The following is a 26,852-nucleotide window of genomic DNA, read 5'->3' as shown; positions in this document are numbered from 1 at the left end:
CCATGGGACCATTACCAACCTGTCCAGAAAATTCCACATTAAACACACAAGCCCCTGGAGTTGACTCCCTCCCCTCTCCATCGCCTACACAAAAGTTTGGCCCAGTTATGTCAGCTGCAGGCAGGAAAGGGTGCCCAGCTGAAATTTTATTGTTATTTCCTGTAGAACCAAGAATGAGAGACAGAATGCCAAGGCCCCTCAGCTGGGAATGGGTCAGGGTGTAGCTCATCCCAGAGCTGAAGCCTGTGGTGCTCTTAAAAGAGGTCTCTCTTCCACCTCTTTTAAGACCTAGCTACAGTCAGGTCACTGCTCTGCGCAAAACCTTCCGGTGGTTTCCATTTCATTCGATGAAAGCCACATCATTAAGAGGGCCCTAAGACCATGTGCCCTCTCTGATCCCTTCCCTACATTATCCCTTTTGCTCCTTTGCTCTAGCCACAGTGGCCTCCTAGCTCCTTCGATTTGTCTTGCAGGCCCCTGCCTCAGGGTTTTTGCATTTGCTGTTCCCTCTGCCTGGAATGGTCTCCTACCAGATATCCGTCTGGCTGGCTTCCTCACTTCACCAGCATTTCTGCGGTACTTCCTTTTCACAAGTCACCAACCACAGCTCCTGACGAGCTGCTCATGTTTTTGGATATTAAGAGGAAGGGCAGAGAGAGCCTGAGGGGAAAGCCATTTCCTGTTTCGAGTGTGTTCCTCACATGCCAGCTCTAAAAGTCAAAGCGGCGGGGCGCCTGGGTGGCGCAGTCGGTTAAGCGTCCGACTTCAGCCAAGTCACGATCTCGCGGTCCGTGAGTTCGAGCCCCGCGTCAGGCTCTGGGCTGATGGCTCGGAGCCTGGAGCCTGTTTCCGATTCTGTGTCTCCCTCTCTCTCTGCCCCTCTCCCCTTCATGCTCTGTCTCTCTCTGTCCCAAAAATAAATAAAAAACGTTGAAAAAAAAAAATTAAAAAAAAAAAAAAAAAAAAGTCAAAGCGGCATCCATGTCACAACCACCGGAGCCCTGAGGTGGGAGCTGCAATTATATCTCCCTCGCTGCGAGACTTTGGCCAAGTGCCTTTTTGGCCTCCGTTTTCTCATCTGTGAAGGGATTTCTGGCCTCTGTTTCCTTGTCTGTGAAGAGTGAAGTCATGACATCTGTCTCTGGGGTGATGGTCAGGATCAAATGAGAAGAAACCCCTGTGTGGCTGTGTCCGGGTGCCAGAGATGGTGGTTTCTGCTAAGCTGAGCTTGAAGGTGGGGAGGGAACTCACCAGAAAGAAGTGAGGCGGCTGCAGGTGAGGGGATCAGCTGAGTCTTAGAGAGCAATGCTGGCCAGAGTCCAGAGAAGGGCAGGGCTGCCCAACCACTTACCCCACAGGAGCGAGTCCCCAAAGCACTTCCTGTCTTGGAGCTCCTGCTCTTGGACTCATTATTTTTAAAGCTTTTTGGGGTCCTTAACGCTTTCTTTTTTTAAGTTTATTGATTTGTTTTGACAGAGAGAGAGAGAGAGAGAGCGCGCGCGTGCACGAGCAGGGGAGGGGCAAAGAGAGAGAATCCCAAGCAGGCTCCATGCTGTCTGCGCAAGCCCAACGTGGGGCTCGATCTCACAAAAGAGTTTACTCCGGTCCCTCCCCCTAGAGGAGTTCCCAGGCCAGTGGAAGGTGCACCACAAATCCCAAATCACAATAATAAAAGTATGCAGCGGCATAAATCAGTTCAGAGGTTCCTCAAGAGGAAGTCAGAGGATTCTCAGCAGAGGAGCTGAATTTGAAGCAGGAAATGATGAAGAGAAGTCACCAGGAGAACAGAGAGGAAGTGAAGAAGGGCTTTCTGTAGATAAGGTAGGTCATCTAATTACCCATGAATCTCACGGTTAAATAGTATTCTATTGTGTGCGTGTGTGTGTGTGTGTGTGTGTGCATTTGTTAAATGGAAATGTTTAAAATATACTATAAAAACCTATCCTGGCAACTGTTCATTTTCAATTTGTCTGGATCCTCAAATAAGGGATGCGGCCCCAAGCCTCTTGACCTCTGGGAGACCTTGCAGGCACTCCTCATGGCTGACACAGTTTTGGGGGTGACAATGTGGGTAATGTCTAGGGGTTCTCAGGAAGGATGTCTTTTGGCCAAGTCCTCCCTCTAGTTCCAGGCTCAGAACCCCAGCTGTGATGGTCTGGGGCACCAGGCTTTTCTAAGTGCATCAGAGAGCTAAACACAAACCAGACTGGGGCATAAATCAGAAGGCTGTGCACAGACTGGCCACATGGCTCGTGTAGAGCTGCCCATTTCCAGTACAGGGGAAACGAGCAATGGAATTACTGAGCTGTGAGGGTTTGTGATTCAGTCTCCCCTTCCTTGGCGGTGCTCATATTCCCTATTGTCCTATGCTGACCAGGTAAACATGTCCTTTTTATAGATGTGTCAGTCGTGCTGATTAAGTGGCAATTGACTTCCATTTAGGGACTGCTCTGTGCTGGCCATTTTACACATATGACCTCTCATCCTCGTTACAACTCAGAGAACTATTTGAGTTGGTGTCTGTCTGACTCCAAAGCCTCCACACCTTCTATTCTTTCTAGTTCACAGACCCATAGCCCGCAGGCTAGATATGGATATGGTTTTGAGTGATTCACGCAGTGTTCTTAAACAGCGCACATAGTGTGTTTTGAATTTTGCATTTGTTGCTGACATTTCACAGTTGGAAGATTCACGTGAAAATCCAGATTTCTGGATTCTCTTGGAAACTCAGAGACTGTGGCAACATTCACGTAAGCATACACCGGGTAATGCTACGAGGGAACTGTGTGTTTCAGTTCTTCACCGCCCCGCCACTACCTTCGCTCAGAGGAAGGACTCCTGATCCTGGAAGTCATGGAGCTTGGGGCCCCTTTAGGGGCCCTGCTGTTGTCTGGGAATGGGATCCCAATGTTTCTATAGGTTCTATACTGAGGCTTTCTGAACATAGAGCAGATGGGACCACTGTGACGCAATGCCAAGCTGCTATTCTAAGGGTCTGAAAACATTCTGCTTCCTCCCATATTAGGTTGATTTAATTAGCTATAAGGCCACCTTAGGGTGGAGCCCACCACAATCTGGTATTGCTGTGGAGAGAGGGCGTGAAGCCAGAGAAGTCGGGAGGGACCAGATTATGCCCGTAAGGAATTGAGTTCGGATCTTACTGAGTTTGAGGTGCCTGTGTGACATCGAGGGGGAGGGGGGTTCCCATGGGCAGCAGTACCCAGATTCATGAAGGGTAGGCACCTGGGGGGCACCTGCATTTGTGTGATGGAAACATGGGAGTGCACAGACCTTCCAGAGAGGACCCAAGTGACAGAGAGCCCCCATCAGGGGGGAACACTGGACAGAGGAAGAAGAGGGAGGAGGAGGAGAAGCCGAAGAGAGTGTTGAAGAAGCCAGGAGAAGAGAATTCGTAGTCAAGAGTGGTGATGTGCTGGTTACTAAAGAGACGTCTAGGGAAGTGTCAGCAATTAGGGGGTCAGTGCTGGGCACGCTGGAAGTTCTAGCAACTTCCAGGGAAGGGAAGGAAATCGGATCACAATGGGCTAAGTATCAACTGGACGTTTAAGACAGAGGAACAAAGCGGAGGTGCCCCTTGAGAAGCTCACCCCTAGAGAATGCAACAAGCAAGATACAGCGCGCTCCGGCGTGAGGTCAGCTCCTCTCTCAAAGGCGCAGCTGAAGAGCCTCAGGGAGGGACAGGCAGGCCTCATCTCAGTGACCAGTGCGATCTCAGAGAAGCATAGCTGAGGCTGAAACCTAGCCAGGGGGAGCGAGAAAGCGAAAAATGCATCCCTAGCTGATTACATGGATGACAGCAGCAGATGCCTTCTCGAATTCTCCACGGCATTAACCTGTCCAGGCAGCCAGCTGCCCTCCAGGGTCTGCACACGGACCCTTTCCTACTTATGCTCCAACCCTCCTGGGTCACCGGTCGGGGGCTAAGCCAGGACACCTTCACAGCCCCGCCAAACTAATACTTCAGGCTGTCCCACGGTACCTTCCCCACTTTTAGCTTTTCTGTGTGCTTATTTTGACATTTGCTTGGCATTTGCCCTTGTTCTGTAAGACTGGCTCAGAAAAGGGAAAACACAGGGCTAACCCCAGTGCCGTGCGCTTCGGATAAAGATGGAGGCACTGGAAAGGCATTTTGGGCCACAGGCGAGTGCTCGTTGCCCTGAGGATGAGCGAGGGGTGCAAAGGCAACTTTAAAGAACATCTGTGAAAGGTGCCTGGGCGGCTCAGTCAGTTGAGCATCCGTCTCTTGATTTGGGCTCAGGTCATGATCCCAGGATCTTGAGATCAAGCCCTGAGTCAGGCTCCATGGAGCCTGCTGAAGAGTCTCTGTTTCTTTCCCCCACAAACACACTCTCTTTCTCTCTCCAAACAAAACAAAGCAAAACAAAACAAAAAAACAAAAACACGCGTGTGAAATGACGGGCCTGCCTTTCCCAGGGTGTGTCTGAAACATAACGAAATGGGATGTCTCTAAAATCGATGGATTAAGGATCAAAACACCCGCCTGGATAAACCACTTCAGATGATTAATGCCAACATAGGGTTCTTGCAGGATTCCTCATTTTTTCCCCCGGCTTTGAGATATAATTGACATACAGCATTGTGTAAATTTAAGCTGTACGACATGATGATTTGATATATGGATATATTACACAATGATCACCACAATAAGGTTAGTTAACACATCAGTCTCCTCACATAGTTACCTTTTGTGTGGGTACAGTGAGAACTTTCCAGATCTATTCTCTTAGCGACTTTCAAGTATATCATACAGTGTTAACTATAGTCACCGCACTATACATTACATCCCAGAATTTACTGTTTTTTATTTTATTTTTTTTTAATTTTTTTTTTTTAATGTTTATTTATTTTTGAGACAGAGAGAGACAGAGCATGAACAGGGGAGGAGCAGAGAGAGAGGGAGACACAGAATCTGAAACAGGCTCCAGGCTCTGAGCTGTCAGCACAGAGCCCGACGCGGGGCTCGAACTCACGGACCGTGAGATCATGACCTGAGCCGAAGTCAGACGCTTAACCGACCGAGCCACCCAGGCGCCCCAGAATTTACTATTTTTTAGAAAAGATGCCAATTTTAAGTAATCTCTCCATCCAACATGAGGCCAGGCGCCCCAGAATTTACTATTTTTTAGAAAAGATGCCAATTTTAAGTAATCTCTCCATCCAACATGAGGCCAGAACTCGCAACCCCGAGACCAAGAGTCACATCCTCCACTGACTGACCCAGGCAGGTGCCCCCAGAACTTATTCATCCTAAAAACACTCATTCACTGGCGTGCCTGGGTGGCTCAGGCAGTTAAGCATCCGACTCTTGGTTTCGGCTCAGGTCATGATCTCACAGTTCGTGAGTTCAAGCCCTGCATTGGGCTCTGTGCTGACCGCACGGAGCCTGCTTGGGATTCTCCTTCCCTCTCTGCCCTTCCTCTGTTAGCACACACACTCTCTCTCTCTCAAAATAAATAAAGATATAAAAAATACTTAATCATCTGGAAGTTTGTACCCTTTAACCACCCATTTCTCCCACGCCCCAGCCTTTGGCAACCACCAATCTACTTTCTGTCCCTGTGAGTTTGGTTTTATAGATTCCACATACAGGTGAGATCATACAGTGTTTGTCTTTTCTCTGTTTGACTTATTTCACTTAGCGTAATGTCCTCAAGGTCCATCCATGTTGTCGCAAATGGCAGGATTTCCTTCCTATTTATGGATGAATGATGTTCCATAGTATATGAATACCACATCTTCTTCATCCATTTTTTAAAAAGTGTTTATCTATTTTTTCTTTCTATAATTTACTTTTTATAATTTACACCAAGTTAGCGCATGGTGCAACAATGATTTCAGGATGTTTATTTATCTATTTTTTGAGAGAGAGAGAGAGAGAATGCATAAACAGGGGAGGGGCAGAGAGAGGGAGAGGGAAACAGAATCCAAATCAGGTTCCAGGCTCCAAGCTGTCAGCACAAAGCTCGACATGGGGCTCGAACCCACGAATCGTGAGATCATGGCCTGAGCTGAAGTTAGACACCTGGGCCACCTGGGCGCCCCTCTTCTTCATCCATTTATCCATCGATGGACACTTAGCTTGCTTCCACATCTTGGCTATTGTAAACAATACTGCAGTGAACATAGGGGTACAGATATCTCTTTGAGACAGTGGTTTCATTTCTTCAGGCAGATAACCAGAAAGGGAGGACCTGCCAGGATTCCTAGTTCTTGACCTTGTTTGCAGCTGCAGTTTGTGATGGCTATTGCTAGTGTCTCCCCACGTCCCTATCTTCCCGGGTCTCTCGGTGTCTTTAGAGCCTATCAAATGGACAGGTATAAACATGGGGCTTGTATATCCTCAGGGAGAGGAAGATGAGCTTCCCATAATCACAAGCAAATGATATCAGACCATCTGAATGTTAACAACACTGAGCGAAAACGGTGACTTTCTCTTTAAACGTGTATCTGAATTTCCTTTCAGGTACGTACTTTGCGCGCTGTAATTCCTCTTGTTTGCAAAATGTATATTTGAATCTCTTTTTAAGTCTACAGTTTATTTCCTCTGTTGTCAAAGTGTGCACTTGAATCGCTTTCCAAATATGTACTCTAAGTGTGTCCACCGAGAGTGCAAGGGGAGTGTAAGATCCCTCCCCGTGGATCTTACACCGATTTCTGGCAAGGTGGCTGTGGCGTGGAGAAATCGCGGGTGATTCCCTCGAGGGAGAGAGAACCTGCAAAACGTGATATAGGCAGTCCAGCTTCTAGATAGTGGAATCTAACCCCAATTTTTCCTGTATCCATATTTTTTGAGAAAGTCATATTACCAAAAAAAAAAAAAATTAATAATGACAAAGAAATGTCGGTGACCCAAATGTAGCAAGAATAATAACAGTAGCTAATGGTTCATGAGCATTTAGCATATGCCAAGCATAGAAAGAACTCATTCTAATAAAATTTTACAAGGTGGTTATCAACGTTCCCATTTATAGAGGGGGAGACTGAGGCTTTTTGAGGTTCAGTGATTTACCAAAGATCCTGAAGGGTCAGAGTCAGGACTGGAACTTCATGTGTCTGATTCCAAAGCCAGACATCTCAGCCCTGCCCTCAGCCTCCTTCCAGGTCTGTAAAGCTGTTGGTGACAGCCAGCTCATTGCAGAATCTGTTCTCAAGAGAAGAAATAAGTATTCAATTTCCTCTTGAAATTTTTCAAGAAAGGTCACTAAAACCCACCCACATCAGACTCGCCAGCACTATCTTGTACAAAATTTCTGTTGAAAAATCAGCATCAGCAAGCCTTTAAAATGAATTTTTCCCGGGGCACCTGGCTGGCTCGGTCAGTGGAGCGTGTGGCTCTTGATTTCAGGATTGTGAGTTCAAGCCCCACGTTGGGCATAGAGATTACTTAAAAATAAAATGTAAGAGGCACCTGGGTGGCTCAGTTGCTTAAGCGTCTGACTTCAGTTCAGGTCATGATCTCACAGCCTGTGGGTTCGAGCCCCGCGTTGGGCTCCGTGCTGACAGCTCAGAGCCCAGAGCCTGCTTCGGATTCTGTGTCTGCCTCTCTCTCTCTGCCCCTCTCCCACTTGTGCTCTACCTCTCTCTCTCAAAAATAAATATTTAAAAAATTTTTAAGTAAAAATAAATAAAATTTAAAAAATAATGTTTCTCGTCTCTTAAGTGAGGTGAGAGAATAAGAGTTGGGTGGTAAGAAATTACCCTAGGAACTTTAATTTTATTGCTACTTATGTTTAATGTTACTATGTAATCTGTCTTTAACTTTTTTATGATTATGAAAATGTACACACACACACACACACACACACACACACACAAAATAGAATGGTGCAACGAACCCCCATATACTCATAACTTCAACAATGATCAAATCTTGCCATAGATTCATCTATTTCTGTCCTTTGCTAAAGTATTTTAAAACAAATTCCAGACATTATGATATTCTGTCATTTCTAAAATATATAGACATTTTCTCACATAAGCACCATGTTATTATCACCCCTTAAAATTGAACAGTTCTGGGCGACTGGGTGGCTCAGTCAGTTGAGCATCTGACTTCAGCTCAGGTCATGATCTCACGGTTTGTGGGTTGGAGCCCTGCATCGGGCTGTCTGACAGCTCAGAGCCTGGAGCCTGCTTTGAATTCTGTGTCTCCCCCAACCCTCTCTCTCTGCCCCTTCCCCACTCACTCTCTGTCTATCTCTCTGTCTCTCTCTCTCTCTCAAAAATAAATAAACATTAAAAAATTTAAAATTTAACAATTCTTTGACATGATCTAATACTGAGTATTCAATAATTGTTCCCAAGAAATGCCTTTTTATAACAGCTGTGCTTGAATTCGACTTCAGATAAGCCCACACCATGCATTTTCGGGGCATGTTATGGCTCTTAAATCTCTTTTGTTCCGGAACAGTCTCTTCATTCCCCACCGTTCCCTGTGACTGCTTTTACTGAGTCGTACAAGAAAATACCCATACACATTTACATAATAAATAGGGGTTTTATAGCCCTTGTGGGTTCCAGGAACAGACTCCACCATATGACAGGTAAATCTATTTCCCACCTTTTGCATCCTTAACTGCCACAATATGTGAGAAATAAGGAACTGCTTGTAGTGGGAAAATGTATCAACAGGAAAAAGTGGCCCAAAGTAGGGTGGGAGAGATGTCCAGAAAACGGAGATCAAAGGGAAAGATGGAATTTGGTAACTTATCCACTCCAGGGCGAGAGACGTCGAATCCAGTAGACATGAGCCTTCCCTTCACAAGCATCATGGGTGCATCAGTGGACAGCAGTCCTCACAGCAAGTTGCTCGTGGTCGTCATAAATAGCCTCGCAGTGTCCCCACACACCTATACCCATACCCACACTTCATTCTCCTTCTCCCTTGGTGACCTCTGATGACCCTCCAGCCTCCAGGGTCCTTGACGAGTGGGTAGAGATGCCTGGTGAGTGACCCATGCACTCGCTCCCTCTGGGAAGATCTATTTAGGTTTTCTGAAGTTCGATTTTCATTTCTTTTCTTTTCTTTTCAACATTTTATTTGTCTTGAGAGAGAGAGGGAGAGACAGTGCATGCGTGAGCAGGGGAGGGGCAGAGAGAGGGAGACAGAGAATCCCAAGCAGGCTCCACACTGTCAGCACAGAGCCTGATGAGGAGCTCGATCCCACGAACCGTGAGATCGTGACCTGACTGGAGATTAAGAGCCAGACGCTTGACCAGACGCTTGACCTACAGGTGCCTCTTAAGTTTGATTTTCTACTGGGAGTTAACGCATCGGTACTTGAAACTATGAAGCGGTCCCTTATGGGTTTCCTTACTGCATGTCAGCCTCTGACAACCAGACAGTCTGGCTGTTCTGATAAAGTGGCACTTGGCTGCCCAAGATTCTGTTGCCATGGCCAGGATGGCTCTTTGGAAGACCACCTGCCAATCCTCATCACTAAATGTCTTACCTGCTGGACAGGCCTTCTGTGACCTCATCTTTTCCTTTCCTCCCCTTATGTTGCCACCCCAGTAACCTTCCAACGATTCCTTCCCTGTCCCCACTGCCACTGCACCAGCCCAGACCCTTCCCTCCTCAGACTATTCCAACCAACTCCTGACTTGTCTCATGTACTCTAGTCTTGCTCAGCTTCCAGATCTTTTCCACAGTGATTTTCTTTCATGTAGATTTCATTTGGTTTCTTTCTTCTTTAAAACCTTCAATGGTGGGGTGCCTGGGTGGCTCAGTCGGTTCAGCATCCGACTCTTGGTTTTGGCTCCGGTCATGACCTCACAGTTTGTGGGTTCAAGCCCCACGCTGGGCTCCACACTGATAGCATGAAGCCTGCTTGGGATTCTGTCCCTCCCTCTCTCTCTGTCCCTCCCCTGCGCACGTGTGCACGCACTCTCTCTCACACACAATAAATAAATAAAATCTTAAAAAAAAAAACAAAAAACCTTCAGTGGTTCCCTTGGCATGACATGACATCTAAGGCTTTTTCTGATCTGATGCCAACTCCCTCACACTCAGTCCCCATTCCATGAAAGACACCATGCCCGCTCCCCATACAGCCCTGGAACCAGCTACTGCCCTTGCCTAGAAGGCCCCACTCCCGTGCCCACCCCACCTGTCCATCTGCTGAAGTGACTCCTTCCTGCACATCTTTCTAGACTCACCTTAGATATCCCCTCCTCCAAGAAGTCCACTCCCCATCTGGAGACGGCACTGCCACAGAGCCCTGTACCCCCCACCCCACCCCATCAGGGTACTAGACTGTTAGTTCTCCGAAGGAGAGTATGTCTTGCCTTACCTAGCAATGCCCGACAAGCCAGGAATTATTGTCAGAGGACTGAAAAAGTGACATTTTAAGATTGCGTGCCTTCTTGGCTCCAGGCTGAACTCCTGGAGTTCAGCTCCTTCCACTACTCCTCCTTTGATGGGATTTCCAGATTCTTCCCCATAGTGGCTTTTCTCTTTTCTTTTCTTTACGTTTCTTTTCAAGTCTGTTTATTTTGAGAGAGAGAGAAAGCTCATGAGCACAGTGCAAGCAAAGGAGGGGCAGAGAGAGAGAGGGAGAGAGAATCCCAGACAGGCTCCACTCTGTCAGCGTGGAGCCTGACACGGGGCTTGATCCCATGAACCGCGATATCATGACCTAAGCCAAAACCATGACCTGAGTGGAAACCAAGAGTCGGATGCTTAACCAGCTGAGCCACCCAGGTGCCCCAAGTGGCCTGTCTTGCAGGGACAGAGCACTCTGCAGGAGCCACATGAGCATCATTTGGCTTGTCCAAATAAATGCCATCTTAAATGAAACCATAATTTGGAGGGAGAAAGGGCATTCTCACTGCCTTGCTGGCTTCTGCTGTGTTGTTCCTGAGAATCCCCCAACTCCCATCCCACGCTCTACTCCTGGGTCCACTTTTACCACCAGGCCCACATGCAGGTGGTTTGGGACCCTTGTCAGTCCCATACAAGTATCCCTTGCATGTGATGTCACCTTGTTAGATTCGGCCCATCTGTGTCACTTAGCATTCTCTAGTCTCAAGGAAAAAGAAATACATTCTGGCTATCTATTTTTTTTTTTAATGTTTGTTCATTTTTTGAGAGAGAGAGAGAGAGAGACAGAGAGAGATACAGAGCGCGAGTGGGGGAGGGGCAGAGAGAGAGGGAGACACAGAATCTGAAGCAGGCTCCAGGCTCTGAGTGGTCAGCCCAGAGCCCGATGTGGGGCTCGAACTCACTGACCACAAGATTATGACTTGAGTTGAAGTTGAACGCTTAACCGACTGAGCTACCCAGGTGCCCCTCTGGGTGCCTTTTTAAAATGAATTTGTTTGAAGTCCTTGGAAGGGAAACTCTCAGAATAAAAGGATGCTGAACAGCCAGGTCACAATTAGGACAAGACACAGGACAGTTCTGGGAATCCGGGCAGTAGGAATAATCAGACACCTTTTACAGGGCGTCACCGTAACCCATTTCTATCACTCTCAAGATTCTGCTTCCCAGGAAACCGGCTGCTGGCCTGGCTGGGTCACATGCCCGCCCCCTGACAAGGAAGGAGGGAGGCGCCTTGATTCTTCCATGGCTGCACCCAGTGGGTGCAAGATGCTGTTATCAGAAGGTGAGTTAATTCTAGAGATCGAGGATAAATTCTAGAGATCGAGGAAGCCAGGATGGGGAAGATTCCGTGCAATGCTTAAAGGATACTTGGGTCAGGCTTCACCAGGGTCCACCCAAGTTTCTCTTCTGAGTAGCTTAACACCGTGGCAAGTGGTCCTGAGGGCAGCTGGGCAGCCGTGTGGCTCTAGGACACCAGTCTACTCAGAGCCAAGCCCACCAAGGGACAAGCTAGGACTTAAGGAGTGTGCCTGGGCTCAGTGCTCACCACTCCACGGTTAGCACCAGGAACCAGGCTTCAGTAGCATGACAGTTCCAATCTCCACAGCCTAGGAGGTTTTCCGGCTTAGCTGCCTCCTTCTTCCTTCTCTCAGTGGGTCCTGCTTCTAATGGATTTACTCTCCAGACCCGGTTCCAGCTGCTCTTGCCTGCTTCCTGGTGGCCATGCCTGTTATGACAATGCCCTCTGGTCTCAAAGAAAAAGTCCCCAACCATTTTGAAAGTGAGCCTAGCTGATGAGGCAAGCATACTTTCCCAAAAAAGAACTGTCAAGACAGAATATTTTTTTTTTGATGAATTGATTTGTGTAATGAATGACAGTCCTATAAAGGTACGAATGAACAATTACATCCAGCAAGCCACAGTTTAGTCACCTACAAACAAGAAGTGCGTGACACCAGGACTCTACTGGAGGGTTGCAACTGTCAGAGAGACCAGCCCTCTTGGCTCCACGGGGCTTTATACTGGGGAGAATGGTGCACACATCGAAATGTTAGCCTATCAACACGTCGCATGCTCTTCTACAGAAACTTCTTCCTCAGCACACACACCTCGTTTTCCAGGCTTCCTTGATCGCACAACCCCTCTTCCCCGCTCCAGGCTTGACTGCCAGTATTTCTTCTCTAGACCCCATCAGCCTTTGATTCACCCCATCTCGTCGCCAGCCCCCGTGTATTAGGCATGTCTGGAAGGTGGGTTATACCTCATCCTCAAAGAGAAGAAAAAGAAGGAGGATGAGGTAGAAAAGGAGAAGTAGAAACCGATATCTCACCAAAGAGAATATTCAAATGCCTGATAAACATATGAATAATTGGACAACTTCATACGTCACCAAGGAAGCACACATTGAAGCCACAACGCAGCATCACCACACCGGAATAGCTCAAAGGAAAAAGAAGATAAATATAGGGGCGCCTGGGTGCCTCAGTTGGTTGAGCGGCCAACTTCGGCTCAGATCACGATCTCGCAGTCCGTGAGTTCGAGCCCCGCGTCGGGCTCTGTGCTGACAGTTCAGAGCCTGGAGCCTGTTTCGGATTCTGTGTCTCCCTCTCTCTGCCCCTCCCCCGTTCATGCTCTGTCTCTCTCTGTCTCAAAAATAAATAAACGTTAAAAAAAAAAATTAAAAAAAAGAAGATAACTATCAAGTCTTGACCTGAGTAGCCAAACTCTCTGGAAACAACTCAAATGTTCGTCAGTCGGACAGAGAAGTCGTGGGCATTCACACAAGTGAATATTAAATAGCAAGAACTACGAGAACGTGTGACAACGTAGTGTTGAGTGAAAGAAGTCAGATACTGTACATGGTCTACAAAGAGCCAGTAAAAAATCTATTAACTATTAGGCCACTGGTTACTCTTGGCAGGAAGATGGCGGGCGGTGGTAACTGGGAGGCAGTTTGAGGGCAACTGGGAGGAGCTGCTAACGTCCCTTGATGTGAGCGCTGCTTACGTGTGTTCACTCTGTGGCAAGGCATTCAGTTGTGCACCCTTTATGGATATTTGATCTCAAGGGAAGAACATTTAATTCTCTTTCCTCCATTACTCTGTACCTTTCAGTTGCCCCGATGTGTCTCCATTTCTGCCTCCCAGACCCCTCCTCCCCCCGTCCTCCTTGATACCAGTCACCCACTCAGGGCCTTCTCTTTCCTCCCCTCTCTCTCTCTTTTTAAAATGTTGGTTTATGGGGCGCCTGGGTGGCTCAGTTGGTTGGGCGGCCGACTTTGGCTCAGGTCATGATCTTGCGGTCCATGGGTTCGAGCCCCGCGTCGGGCTCTGTGCTGACAGCTCGGAGCCTGGAGCCTGTTTCGGATTCTCTGTCTCCCTCTCTCTCAGACCCTCTCCCGCTCATGCTCTGTCTCTCTCTGTCGGTCAGCGCAGAACCTGATGAGGGGCTTGAAATCGTGAGTGGTGAGATCAAGACCTGAGCCAAAACCAGGAGTCGGATGCTTAACCGACTGAGCTGCCCAGGTGCCCCCAAGATAACTAGCTGTTCCAAAGTAAGGAAGGGGAGAAGAATTGGACAGAAGGCAACAACAACAGCCACATTTCACAGGACAATGAGCATATGGGCCAAGTGACTTAGCAGAACGGAGACGCAGAATTTTGACATAGCAGCGGGGAAGCAATTTCACCGTAGGATTCTCACAATCGTTCCTGATCAGAAGCTGAAATTATGTCTGGAATTGAAGATGGAGTGAAATTTAAAATAAGGAGGATTGGGACGCCTGGGTGGTTCAGTCGGTTCAGGGTCCAAATTCAGCTCACGTCATGATTTCGTGGCTCGTGAGTTTGAGCCCCGCGTCCGGCTCTGTCCTGACAGCTTGGAGCCTGCCTCAGATTCTGTGTCTCTCTCTGTCTCTGCCCTCCCCTCCCACTCATGCTCTCTCTCTCTCTCTCTCTCTCTCTCTCTCTATATATATATATATATACACATACATATATATGTATATATACATACATATATATGTATATATGTATATATACATATATATGTATGTGTATATATATATAATAAAAATATAATATATATCCATAACAAATAAATAAAATAAATAAATAAACTAAGGAGGATTGGGTGAAAGCTGAGAAGTGTCAAATTTCCTCTGCTACTCTAAACCATTGGGGTGACTGTCTCTCCTGCACCCCAGCAGATGAATGGGGGATTATTCTTTTTTTTAAATGTTCATTTATTTTTGAGAGAGAGACAGCTTGGGGGAGGGGCAGGGAGAGAAGGAGACAGAAGATCTGAAGCGCACTTGATGCTGTCAGCACAGAGCCCGATGCAGGGCTCAAACTCACAGACCGCGAGATCATGACCTGAGCTGAAGTCGGACACTTAACCGAGTGAGCCACCCAGGCGCCCCTGATTCAATTTTAAATTATAATCACACTTGATTTGAGAGAGCAAAATTTTCCCAATATAGTTGTATTGTAGTTAAATTGTTCTCTAATAGGAAGCTGGTAGATAACATTCAAAATTGATGAATAAAATATGGGTGTATGGGGACACCTGGGTGGCTTTGGTTAAGTGTCTATGTCTTGAACTCAGCTCAGGTCTTTTTTTTTTTTAATATTTATTTTTGACAGAGAGAGAGCAGAGGAGGAGCAGAGAGAGAGGGAGACACAGAATCTGAAGCAGGCTCCAGGCTCCGAGCTGTCAGCACAGAGCCCAACTCGGGGCTCCAACACACAGACTGTGAGATCATGACCTGAGCCAAAGTCAAGAGTTGGATGCTTAACCGGCTGAGCCACTCAGGCTGTCCTCAGCTCAGGTCTTGATCTCGGGGCTGTGAGTTCAAGCTCCACATTGGGCTCTGTGCTGGGCATGGAGCCTACTTAAAAAAAAAAAATGTTTTTAATCCATGTACGCACTCCATTTAGAAACAGGGATCATATAGATGCCAAAACAAATGGCTAAAAGATTTGAAAATGTCAGATGCTGAGGAGGAATACTAGGAAAGTGAGGAGGAGTGGGGCCAGAAACCTCTATGTTTTGTTTTTAGCCTTTCAGAATATTTGGCTATTTGAATGTGTTATTTTGTATTTTGCTATTGAGATGTGTTATTTTGATAAAATAAAAATTAACTTGGAAACTCTATTCAATCCTAAAGAAAGCAGGAAAACATAAAAATTAAGCATAGAAAAATCAAGAAAAGGGTGCCTGGCTGGCTCAGTCTGTAAGGCATGCGACTCTTGATCTCAGGGTTGAGAGCTTGAGCCCCATGTTGGGTGTGGAGATTACTTAAAATCTTAAAAAAATGTTTTTAATGTTTATTTTTGACAGAGAGTGAGAGAGAGCGAGAGAGAGAGCATCAGCGGGGGAGGGGCAGAGAGAGGGGGAGACACAGAATCCGAAGCAGAATCCAGGCTCTGAGCTGTCAGCACAGAGCCCAACCCGGGGCTCAAACTCACAGACTGCGAGATCATGACCTGAGCCAAAGCCAGACGCTCAACCAACGGAGCCACCCAGGCACCCCTACTTAAAATCTTTAAAAAATAAAAATAAAAATCAAGAAAAATGGAATTGCAAAAGTAATATGATAGGAATATTTCCAAGTGTATTTTAAAGATATGTTTGTATCTAATAACAGATTCAAAATATATGAAGAAAAAATATATAAGGGGCACCTGGCTGGCTCCCTCAGTAGAGTATGTGACTCTTGATCTCAGGGTCATGAGTTCAAGCCCCATGTTGGGCATGCAGCCTACTTAAAGTAAAAATAAATAGGGGTGCCTGGGTGGTTCGGGCTTGATTTCAGCTCAGGTTGGTGAGTTCAAGCCCCAAATCGGGCTCTGTGCTGACAGCAGGGAACCTGCTTCTCTCTCTCTGTGTCCCTCCCCCACTGTCTATTAATTAATTAATTAATTAAAATATGAAGAACTAAAGGTAGAAATAAATCCACAGCCATAGTTGGAGTTTTTCACCCTTCTCTCAGTAATTGATTAGAACAAGCAGTGACTAACAACGTGGATGGAACTGGAGGGAGCACGTAGGGCTCAAACTCAAGAACCACGGGATCATGACCTGAGACAAAGTCGGATGCTCAACCACCTGAGCACCCAGGTGCCTCTAAAAAGATTTCTTTAAGTAATCTATACCCAGTGTGGGGCTCGAACCCACAACCCCGAGATCAAGAGTCAGATGATCCACCGACTGAGCCAGACAGGTACCCCAAATTATTATTTTTTAATTTTTTTTAAGTAATCCCTACACCCAACATGGGGCTCAAACTCACGACCTCAAGGGTAAGAGTAGCATGTTCTGACTGAGCCAGCCAGGCATCAGAAGACCTTTTAAAACACATATGATAAAGCCAACATGGCCCTCCCAGGGAAATATATAAGTTTAAGTGCCTATACTGGGAAACAAAAGGGCTTATACTAAGCTAGGTCTTAAACTAAGAAATTAGGAAAAGAACATTGAAAAAAATCCAAAGGAAGGGAGAAATGCTTCCATCAGCGAACACAGAGTGATTGCATTGAATTGGAAGTGAAACGGTCCCCTGGACTTTGTGGGCTTTTATGCCACCAATTGATCAGGCAAAAGATGGGATTTCAATGTTAGCTTAGACCATTGAATCTGTTTTCCAAGGAGAAATTGGTTGTTGTGCAATGTGAGCAAAAAAGAACTGTCAGAATCCAGAGGAATTTCTGGGAGATGCCTCCTGATACTGCATGAAGGAGCTCCTGGTAACTACTGCTCAGTGTTATTGGCGTAAACTGTGATGCCTGTGCCCAGGAATTGTGACAGCGTGCTCTGCTCGAGGAGTCTTCTGGTCTGGTTTGAGTCTTCTTACCAATGGCAGAGCCTCTGAACCTGACCTCTGGCTGTCCCAGGGACTTATCAAAGGCCTTTAATGAATTATTTTCTGCTAAAACAACCTACTTAAGAACGTTGATACGCACTCAAAAGTTTTTGTTGTTGTTTTTAATTACAAAAATAGGATCACCTTTCTTTGTTCATTTCATAGTAGAGAGTGAACATTTTTCTATGTTCATTCATATAGGTCATTCTTTTTAATGGCTGCAAAGTATGTCATTGTATGATTACTTCATAATTTACCTATGTAATCATTAGTTCTTAAAAATGAAGTTTCAGGATGCCTGGGTGGCTCAGTCAGTTAAGCGTTCGACTTCAACTCAGGTCATGATCTCCTGATTCGTGAGTTCAAGACCCGCATCGGGCTCTGTTCTGACAGCCCAGAGCCTGGAGCCTGCTTCAGATTCTGTGTCTCCCTCTCTTTCTTCCCCTCCCCTACTCTCACTCTGTCTCTCTCTCTCTCTCAAAAATAAATAAACATTTTAAAAAACTCAAGTTTCAATGAATATCCTTGTACAAAAATGTTTGGACGCTTGAATAATTCTGTAGGATAGATTTCCTAGAAGGAACATTCTTGAGTTGAAGGGATTTGCATTTAAAATTTGGAAGGTTACTGCTACATTACTTCCACAGACAAGTTGTGCAAGTTTATACTCCCACTCCTCACTCTTACAATTAAAAAATTTGTCCAGGAAGGAAAAAAAAAAGAGGTTAGAGTGGGAGAGAGCCAAAGCATAAGAGACTCTTAAAAACTGAGAACAAACTGAGGGTTGATGGGGGGTGGGAGGGAGGGGAGGGTGGATGATGGGTATTGAGGAGGGCACCTTTTGGGATGAGCACTGGGTGTTGTATGGAAACCAATTTGACAATAAACTTCATATATTGAAAAAAAAATTTTTCCAATCTGATGGGCTAATGGTGCTTTCTTTGACTATTTGCCTATTGCTGAAATTTCGTCTTTTTTCATGTTTTTTGGTCATTTGCTTTGTTCTGCAAAGTGCTGGGTCTTTTTCTTAGTGATTTGTAGGAATTTAAAATACTTTTTAATTTTTTTTTTTATTTTGAGAGAGAGAGAGAGAGCACACATTCTCTTGCACAATCATGGGAGGGGCAGGGAGAGGAGAGAGAGGGGGAGAGAGAGAGAGAGAGAGAGAGAGAGAGAGAGAGAGAGAGAGAGAATCCCAAGCAGGATTTGTGCCGTCAGCACAGAGCCCAATGTAGGGCTCGAACTCATGAAGCGTGAGATCATGACCTGAGCCCAAACCAAGAGTTGGGTGCTTAACTGACTGAGCCACCCAGGTGCCTCACTAAAATACTTTTATGTAGCAACTGGTGTTTGTTATGGATGTTCCATATATTTTTCTTCATAGCCAGTCACAGTCTCTCCTTTGTTTCTAGTCTTTAGCCTTAGAGAATTTTTGTTAAGAATTTTTGTCTTGAGTTCAAGCCCTGTGTTTGGCTCCGCACTGGGCGTGAAGCCTACTTAAAAAAGAAAAAAAGAAAAAAAGACTGTATGTCATAGGCTAAAAATCGAGAATAAGACCAGACCAAGGAGGGCTAAAGGTGGAATATAAAGATGTGACCACAAGACAGCTTAAGAGCCACAAATGCCTACAGTCAGTGGCAACCCAAGTCCACAAATGGTCCAAAAACATTCACACCTTTGTCAGAGAGTCGTGCTTAGGGCTGGCATTGTGGGGCAAGACCCCCCTCCTCAATACTTACGCTTTCCTGTTTGGTGGAGAGACTGCCTGTCCCCCCGCCACCACCCCACCCCAGAGCTGCCCTAGGCAGGGAATTCTGTGGTGCCCCCTGCCTCTGGCCTGTGCCTCTGCAAAGTGACTCTGCGATCTGGGGTGACAGTGTGTCCCAGGAATCTCCCGATTCTTGCATGGGCCCCTGGAATACAAGCAGGTCACCTCTTGGAGGGAAAACAACATGGAGACTTGGCCCTGGAGGAAGTGACCTCTGGGGTCCTGTCCTGCCCAGCACAGCACTGACAAGGCTGGCTCATCCTTTTTTTTTTAAATATGTTTATTTATTTTTGAGAGAGAGACAGACAGAGTGTGAGAGGGGGAGGAACAGAGAGAGAGGGAGACACAGAATCCAAAGCAGGCTCCAGGCCCTGAGCTGTCAGCACAGAGCCTGATGCAGGGCTCTAACTCACAAACCGCGAGATCGTGACCTGAGCCAAAGTCGGATGCTTAACCGACTGAGCCACCCAGGTGCCCCAAGGCTGGCTCATCCTACTTGGGTGGGCTAGTTGACTCTAATGGCAACAGAGGTCACAGGGGCCCCAGCAACAGGGCCAGTTTAAGGCCCTCCTAGGGCCAGGACTTCCTAATTTCTGCTGTCCCACTTGACATCCCCAGTAAGTAAGATGTGCATCCCACATTAAGCAAACTTTGCACATTCAATTGAATTGCCCTGATAGGTTACTTTGGGGGACAACATATAATTAATTATTAAGTTGTTAATTTTTATTCTGCAAATTGATTTTTTTTAAATTTTCTAGTGTTTTTATTTATTTTTGAGAGAGACAGAGACAGAGCCATGAGTGGGGGAGGAGCAGCGAGAGAGGGAGACACAGCATCCAAAGCAGGCTCCAGGCTCCGAGCCGTCAGCACAGAGCCCCACGCGGGGCTCAAACCCATGAACCGCAAGATCATGATCTGAGCCGAAGTCAGATGCTTAACCGACTGAGCCACCCAGGCATCCCATGGATTATCTTTTTTTTTTTTTTTTTTTTTTTTTTTTTAGTAGGCTGCACACCCAACATGGGACTTGAACTCATGACCCTGGGATCAAAAGTCAGATGCTCTACTGACTGAACCAGCTGGGTGCCCCAGGGCTTATGGATAGTTTATATTCAGCCAGGTGGCCGTGGGCCCTTTTGCTTTGCTCTACATCGCACCGCTCAAGCCTGTTGTCTAAAAACAGCCTATACAGAAGAGTCACCAGCAAACTGGGACAACTGGTCACCCTATAGGCCAGCTACCAGCTGTCACAATTTTTTCTTTCTCACTGGGTGCGATGATACTTCATGGAATGCTGGTCAAATCCTACCCCCGTCATTGGAATGTATACACGTAGACAACGCATTCTAACAGCACATTCTATCCACCATACACGCTAACATTTATAAATGCATTCACATAAGCACATACATTCCAGACAAATACAGACACACTATACTCACTGTGCATACGTATATACATACACATATATATCACAGATCCCACATATATATAAATACATGCTATCTAAACATGTATAATAAAATACGTGTAAATACACACCCCCCCCCCCAAACACAAGCATGTACATTTAGGCCGTTGGGGAGATGGGGAAAAAAGCAAAGGTGACCAGTAAGTGGGCTCGTGTGGATGGAACCGGGATTGCAAAGGGAAGTGGGGCAGGTTACGGAGGAAGGACTTTGAATAGCAAATAACAAGAATGTTGCAATGCACGGAAAGAGCCCTGGACTTGGAGTTGGATAATCCTGAAATTAAATCGCGGCTCTGCCATTTACTAGAGGCGTGACTAGAGCAACTGACCTAATTTCTCTGTGCTGCATTTTTCCCATCTGTAAAATGGGATGTTATAAAGATGTAACTAAGTTCCAGAACATTGCAGGTGCTTAAGTCCCAACTGTTGTTATTATGAGGCGTATGGGGGAACTAAAGGTATTTGAAGGGAGCCCTGATCCCCGGGAAGTGGTGTTTCGGGGCGGGATGGGATGGGGGGGGGGGGGACCTTCATAGAGACCATTATTTGCATCATCCCGTTCGAGACCAAGAAGTCAAGGCCCAAAGCAATTAAAATGGTTGGCCCTAGAACGGGGTGTGGAGGATGCTTGCACCGTAGGGGCAGGTCCAGCAGATGTGAGCCACGTGAGCCAGGCCTGGGCCGGGCTGGGCACATGGGACCCAGCTGCTACCAGGAAGCCCTGATTGTCTGGATGGCCCAGTCGCAGCCCTCCTGAGCCGTCTGGCAGCATTCCTGAGGACTTTGATGCCTGGTTTGCATGTTATGCAAAGCAGGGCCATATTCTGCCAGAAGGCCACTGTTCTGGCCCCTTGCCATCATCGGTGGCACCCAATGTCTCCAATGGGCCTAAAACTTTACCCTTTCCACTGGGCATGGTGCCAACTCCCCTAGCTGCCTGTCAATAGCAGAAAGGAGGGACTGCAGGCTTGGAGGAAAGGGCACTAAGCTGGGGAATCCAGTTGAAGGGTCTGGATTCGAGTCCTAACTTGGCTACTCACTAGCCGTGAGGTGTTGGGCCAGTCATTTCCCTTTTCTGAGGCCTGAGGTTTGCTCCTCTGCCCAATGATAATAATATAACCTCAAACAGCATGGTGGAAGTTAATGTGAGATGTGAAAATCCTAGCTTGGGGCTCCTGGGTGGCTCAGTCAGTTAAGTGTTGGACTTTGGCTCAGGTCATGATCTCACGGTGTGTGGGTTCGAGCCCCACGTCAGGCTTTGTGCTGACAGCTCAGAGCCTGGAGCCTGCTTCAGATTCTGTGTCTCCCTCTCTGTCTGCTCCTTCCCTGCTTACACTCTGTCTCTCTCTCTCTCTCTCAAAAATAAACATTTAAAAAAGAACGAAGGAAGGAAGGAAGGAAGGAAGGAAGGAAGGAAGGAAGGAAGGAAGGAAAAGAAAGAAAGAGAAAGAAAGAAAGAAAGAAAGAGAAAGAAGAAAGAAAGAAAGAAAGAGAAAGAGAAAGAAAGAAAGAAAGAAAGAAAGAGAAAGAAAGAAAGAAAGAAAGAAAGAAAGAAAGAAAGAGAAAAAAAGAAAGAAAAAAAGAAAGAAAAAAGAAAGAAAGAAAATGCTAGGTAGATCTGGGCCCACAGAGGGGACTCATTAATGTCGGCTGAATATGTGGAGTAAAACTGATCAAGGAAGAGACCTGAGTTCCGGTGTGGGATGTGCTGGCTGTGTGCAAGCCGTGGGCCTCAGTTTCCTCAGCATGAAATGAGAAAATTGGCCCAGATAATCTCCAGCATCCTTTCCAGCACTTCTGTTCTTTGATCTGAAACTGTCAGGATGGATGTCTTCTTCTGATCCCTTAAGGGCACACATGTAGAGTGTGAATACGTCAAGGTTGGAGACAGACACAGAGGGCGGCCCCTCTTCGGGAGAGACCTGTATGCTTGGCAGATTACATGGTAAGGGGCTCTGCTTTGACATCTGCTTTGGCATCTGGGTGCTTGATAAGGGAAGCCAGTTGGTCTGTCTGGCCCGTACTGACTGCCAGCCATCACCGTCTTTCAGACCTCTGTTCCGAGAAGAGCGTGGGGCTACACACGGAACAAGTACCAGAGGTGGGCGAGTCGGATCCCTGCTCTGCTCCCCAGGCTCTCAGTCTAGTGACACATGCCAGGCACAAATGGTACCACTAAAGGTACAGTTTATGCAGGAAACCAGAGCAGCCGATATATCCCAGAAGGAGTTCTGGGGACAGTGATCAAGATGGGCCATGACATCTGGCAAGGGTGACAGGTGCGATCTGGTCTTTTGGGATGGGGAGAGTTTTCATGGAGTGGAAATGGGGGGGGTGGGTGGGTGGAGAGGGGTGGGAGGCATATTCCAGAAGTTAAGTCTCTATTCTGCCCGGTGAGGGGTAGGGGTGTGCGGTGTCCGGTGTCCCAAGAATGTTTAACCAGGCAGGGTGTGCACCACATCCTCATTGCCATCCCTGCCATCCCCGTTTGAGAGCCCAGCAGGAAGCAGAGGCTCAAGAGGAAAGGGAGGAGGAAGGCAGTCTTTGCCTCAGGACCTCCCGTGTGCCGCATGTCCTCCCACATAAACTCCACACCAACACTTCCAGGCAGGTTTCTCTTGCGCTCATTTTGCAGATGGGACAACTGAGACGCACCGAGGCCGAGCACCCGTTGTACTGCTGGTGAGGGGGCAGAGCTGGGATTGGAAGTTGGGTCCAGAACGCACAGCCCCTCCTCCTACCCCATCCTCTCGGAAGCTGCTTTCTAGGCTTTGAAAAGCTGAGGATTCTTTCACAAGGAGGGAAGACAGTTTCTCCCCCTGGGGGACCAATCAGGCCTCGCTCCTCTTCTGGGCAGCTTTCCAGCTGCGGTCCTAGTCAGAGAGTTCTATGATCCAAACAAACGCTGTGACCAGCTCTATTAACCTTATCACCACTCCCCACCCAGGACAATCTGATTAAATACTGCTGTCACCAGTGAAAGGTCTTTTATAAAAAAAAAGCCTTCGCTTTCCACAAACACAGCCAACCGGCTCCCTCGCCAGCACACTCTCTACCTCCCAGCTTTCAAGGTCAGGACACAAGATGGGAGGGAAACTTTGTCATTGTCACAGCAGGGGAGAGGCTTGGTCAGCCAGAGTCCCACTTAGATTTGTCAACAAGGAATGATCTCTTGAGCAAATAAACTGAAGTTGAACCCTAAAGGAGTGTTGGTTCCTTGATTCTGAGACTCAAGGGACCCTGGAGAAGGATTGCATTCACCCAGTACTAGCCAAGAAATACTAGTGACTACCATTTGTTGAGTGCCCACCCCGCTTGGCCTGTTTGCACACAGTGTTTCTAGTTCTTCCAACAATCCAGCAAGGTAAGTTCAAGTGTTCTCTTCTGGCTACATTTCCACTTTCTTTTCTGCTTTATAGAGAGAGAACTAAAGCTCAGAGAGGGTTTTCTGTCCAAGGTCGTGTAGGTACTAAGCTTACAAAGCCAGGATTCAAACCCAGGTCTGTTTGATTCAAAAACTGCCATGCTCCTGTGTAAGTGTTTGCTGAATGAATGAATGAATGAATGAATACTGGATGGACAATGAATGGATGGGATCAGGTTCAGAGACCCAAAGATTGGAAGCTAGGATTAATCTTACCATCTCCTCCCAGCTCTGTGGCCTCCTGAGATAGGTGAAATCGGGTTAAAATAAATGTCAAAACAAAGTTTAAATGAGAAAACTGGCCTCAAAAGAGCTGGGTATATGTATCTAAGGACACAATCAACAGAGTGAAAAGACAACCTATGGAATGGAAGAAAAATGTTTGCAAACCATGTATCTGATAAGGGGTTAATATCCAGAATAAGTAAAGGACTCCTACAACTCATCATCCACAAAACAGCAACAAAAACCAAACAACTTGATTCAAAATTGGGGAAAGGGTCCATAGACATTTCTCCAAAGAAAAGGCACAAATGGCCAACAAGCATATGAAGAGTCGTTCAACATCACTAATCACTAGGGAAATGCAAATTAAAACTGCAAGGAGATATCACCTCACACCCATTAAGATAGCTGCTATTAAAAAAAACCCCAAAAACAGAAAATAACAAGTGTTGGCAAGGATGTGGGGAAATTGGAACCCTTGTGCGCCATTGGTTGGAATGTAAAATGGTACGGCCACTAAGGAAAACAGCATAGAATTTCATCAAAAAACTAACAACTAGAATTATCATATGACCCAGCAATCCCGTCTCTGGGTATACAGCTAAAAGAATTGAAATCAAGGTCTTGAAGTGATTTGTTTGTAGCAGCGTGACTCACAATAGCCAAAACAGTGGAAGCAACTCAAGTGTCCGTGGAGGAATGGACATCTGCATGTGCACACATATGCATACAATGGAACATTAGCCTTAAAAAGGAAGGGAGTTCTGACACATGGTATAACATAGACGAACCTAGAGAACATTCTGCTGAGTGAAATACGCCAGTCACAAAAAAACAGATACTGGGCCACCTGGGTGGCTCAGTCGGTTAAGCATTTGACTCTTGATCTTGGCTCAGGTCATGATCTCACGGTTCGTGAGACTGAGCCCCATGGCGGGCTCTGGGCTGACAGTGTGGAACCTTCCTGGGATTCTCCCTCTTCCTCTCTCTGCCCCTCCCCTGCTCATTCTCTTTCTCTCTCTCAAAATAAACAAGCAAGCAAATAAATAAGTAAACAAATGAATAAATAGATAAGTGCTTGAAAAAACCTGAAGAGACAAATTTCACTTGTCTTGAGTTCATTTATATGAGGTGTCAAGAGAAGAACCATAATGGGTGCCTGGGTGGCTTAGTCCGTAGAGCATGTGACTCTTGACCTTGGAGTCATGAGTTGGAGCCCCATGTTGGGGGTGGAGCCTACTAAAAAAAAGAAGAAGAAGAAGAAGAGTAGAACCCATAGAACCAGAAAGTGGAATGGTGGCTGCCAGGGCCTGGGGGAAGGGGAATTGGGAGTTAATGCTTAATGGGTGTGGAGTTTCAGTTTTGCAAGATGAAAAAGTTCTGGAGACTGGTTGCAAAACAATGTGATTACACTTAACATTACTAGACTGTACACATAAAAATGATTAAGATGGTAACTTTATGTTATGTTTTTAAATTTTTAAATTTTTAAAAATTTTTAAAAAGAGCTAGGCATGGAAACTTGGAAGACAAGGAGAAAGGCTTGCTGCTCAGCAATGCGGGGAGAAGGTTTGTGGGTTGACTATATCAAATGAACCTCAGGTCTCTATTAGCATCAGAATATTCCCTAGATTCCTGCCTAGGCTCAGACTCCAGAGTAGATGGGCAGGGCCAAATCTAGAAGGGTTATTCCCTATCTCCTCTTCATAGTCCTGATGGTGGTGAAAACCTATTCACTTCTTTGCCTTGTTACCTGACCAGTGGCCCCCTTTATCTTATCTAAAGATCCAGGGACCAGCTCCATAACATGATGGAAAAAGGGCTTGGTTCTCTGGCATGAACCTTATAAACTATAATATGGGCAGTCTATGCACCCATCCATCCATCTGTTTTTTCAACATGTATTTGTTGGATATTAGCTCAAGAGGCTGAAGAGGTATATAGGTCTGTCATACAGACAGACTCTGCCCTCACAGAACTTGTAGTCTGGTGGGAAAGAATGAAATGCAGTGAACCATGTGTTGTGATAAGGTCTTCTAGAGCACTTAGCAGGGGGCCTGTTCCAGTTGGTGACGAATGTTCACAAAGGAAGTTCAGTCTTAGGCTGAGACTTGAAAAGTGAATAAGATTCAACCAGTAGCATGGGGAGGGGGAGGAAGGGAGAGTATGCTTAAGGGAAGCAAGAGCATAGGCACCTCCTGGAGATTTTAGTAAATGCAGGGCCAGGTGAGGATCTGGAAAGAGCTGAGGCAAAGAGGAAAGCAAGTGAGACGGGGAAACTTCAGGGACCCCATGAAAAACTGCTTTTATGGCTCCTTTTCCTTCTTCTATTCTTCCTAGGACCTACACCGCACCCCCCACCCCTTACACCTGCCTGATCGCCCAGATAATGTCTGTCCTTCTTCGAAAGGCCAAGGAGTGAATGATGTCTCTGGAGTCTTCCATGCAATAAATAACATCTAAGGAGTGACCTGGCGAGGTCATCACGGACGTTTTCCAAGACCACTGACTCGTCAAGACCCCTGGCTCCAGGGCACAAGTGACTTACAGAGGATACCCAAACCCTCCTCTTTCTTCCTGAATTACTGAGAAGACAGGTGCATGGGATCACCATCCTCAACAAAAACCCCAGACCCCAAGCAAAGACAAGACTCACGCTCCTATCTTTCAGAGTCTCCCTGACACTCTGTGTCTATACTTTCTCCATATCTTTAATAAACTGCTCCCACTTCT

General features: G+C 46.5%; 1 long non-coding RNA gene across 1 annotated transcript; it reads left to right on the top strand.

Moving 5' to 3' along the window:
* Positions 1-968: 968 nt before the first annotated feature.
* On the top strand, positions 969-26,852 carry LOC109251861 (uncharacterized). The gene is made up of 2 exons (XR_008418669.1): positions 969-1,821; positions 26,460-26,852. It is a non-coding gene; the product is annotated as an uncharacterized LOC109251861 (long non-coding RNA).

The sequence above is a fragment of the Panthera pardus genome, unplaced genomic scaffold (assembly GCF_024362965.1).
Source record: "Panthera pardus isolate Hobbes unplaced genomic scaffold, ASM2436296v1 HiC_scaffold_3, whole genome shotgun sequence".
Taxonomy (NCBI): Eukaryota; Metazoa; Chordata; class Mammalia; order Carnivora; family Felidae; genus Panthera; species Panthera pardus.
The sequence above is the reverse complement of the archived record's forward strand: the minus strand, read 5'-3'. Positions and strand labels throughout refer to the sequence as shown.